At 58.8% G+C, this 1,720-nt stretch overlaps 1 long non-coding RNA gene across 1 annotated transcript in view; it reads right to left on the bottom strand.

Annotated features, from left to right (window-relative positions):
• Positions 1 to 1,720, bottom strand: part of LOC138168311 (uncharacterized) — a 12,076-nt gene that overhangs the window by 9,414 nt on the left and 942 nt on the right. The window lies entirely within an intron of this gene.

Below are 1,720 nucleotides of genomic sequence, written 5' to 3'. Positions count from 1 at the left end.
TGGGAGCCCAGGGAGCCTGGCATCAGGTGTACGGCTCCTGCAGGAACAGAGGAAGGAAAGGCAGGGATGGGCAAAGAGGGAGCCAGGGAGGCTCCCAGGCCTCAGGGCCTTGAACCTCACCTGCGTGAGGCAAGGACTCCTGAGGTGACCAGAAGCCAGAGGTAGAGGGGAGGGCTGTGGCCTCCCTGGAGGCAGAGGAAGGGAGTCTGAAAGAGGCCCCAGATTCCAAGAAGGGCTGGCCAAGACAGTCCAGCAGCAGACATCACGAAACCCAAGCCTTCCAGCCGGGGCACTGCTGGAAGGAAGCCTTTCTTGCACCCTCCCTGGGAGGGGAAAAAGCCAAAGGATTATCACCCCTACTTGAAAGATGAGGAGACAGGGGGCAGCCAGATGGCTCAGCGAGTAAGAGCACCAGCTCCAGTGTCAGGATGACCTGGGGATCGAATCTGGGCTCAGACACTTAGCACCCACCCAGAAACACCTGGACGTGTAACCTTGAACAAGTTACTTAACCCTGATTGCTTTAAAAAAAAAAAAAAGAAAGATGAGGAGACTGAGGCTCAGAGAGGGGACCCAAGGCAAAGGATCCTAGAGGCCAACCAATAGAACCAGAGGGGGATCCCAGGTCCAGAAGTGGGGGTCTAGTCCAGGGTTGGTGGCACAGGTAGTGAGGCCACAGATACCTGGGAGCACTGTCTGCAGCACCACACTACCCCTAGAGGGCAGCAGTGGAAAGAAGGAAGGAAAAGCATTTATTAAACACCGACTGTATGCTGGGCACATACTAAGCATGAGTAAGTATCATCTCACTTGGTCCTCACAACAATTCTAGGAGCGAGGCGCTCTTCTTCTCCCCATTTTACAGATGAGGAAACTGAGGCTGAGCTGCCCGAGGTTACCCAGTGAGAGACCCACAGCATCTGAATTCAAGTCTCCTCATTTCAGGTGCCACCTCCTGGAGGGCGCTACTGACAGTCCCTCTGGGCAAAGGTCAGGAGGCTGGAGAGTCCAGGCCCACCTGGGGTGGGGGCAGGAAGAAGGCCAGGCTAGAGCTGGGGAAGGAGTGACAGAAGGTAACCCTGCAGAGGCAAGCTGAGCCTGTGGGTGAGGTTGGCTGGGAGAGCCTGGGAAATGGGCATGCTGAGGTCTTGTCCTGGCATCCACATGGGGGAGCAGGAGCAGAGGAAAGAGGCGTGTGGAGGTGGACAGCCTGTCAGACTATCCAGATAGGCTAGGGTGGAGGCATAGGCAGTGACCTGGGGGTCAGTAGCCACAGGCCACGGTGCTTTGGAGGGCACAACCTGGGCTGCCCTGGATCATTGATGGTGGCCAGCCTGGCAGAGGTGTATGGCTGCTCCTGCATGGTCCAGATTGGGAACCCCCGGGGGCAGGGCAGGGGGAAAGGAGAGGTCCAGGGAGAACCCCATGCCCATGGCTTTTGTATAAGGCCTGGGAAGGGTGGACTTGGGGGAGAGGAGGAAGTGATCCTAGGGTGGGTGGGTGGAAAGGGGGAATAAGAGAGAAGGAGGGAGAGGCTAGGAAGCCAGTCACCTCCAGACCCCCTCCCCTAAGGTCAGCTCCAGCCCCCCTTCCCTGGCCTCACCTCCAGCCCCCCTTCCCTGGCCTCACCTCCAGCCCCCCTTCCCTGGCCTCACCTCCAGCCCCCCTTCCCTGGCCTCACCTCCAGCCCCCCTTCCCTGGCCTCACCTCCAGCCCCCCT

Source organism: Petaurus breviceps, unplaced genomic scaffold (assembly GCF_028583685.1).
Source record: "Petaurus breviceps papuanus isolate PSGF00001 unplaced genomic scaffold, PetGlider_PUasm1.0 369, whole genome shotgun sequence".
NCBI lineage: Eukaryota > Metazoa > Chordata > Mammalia > Diprotodontia > Petauridae > Petaurus > Petaurus breviceps.
This window is presented reverse-complemented; position numbering and strand designations above follow the sequence as displayed.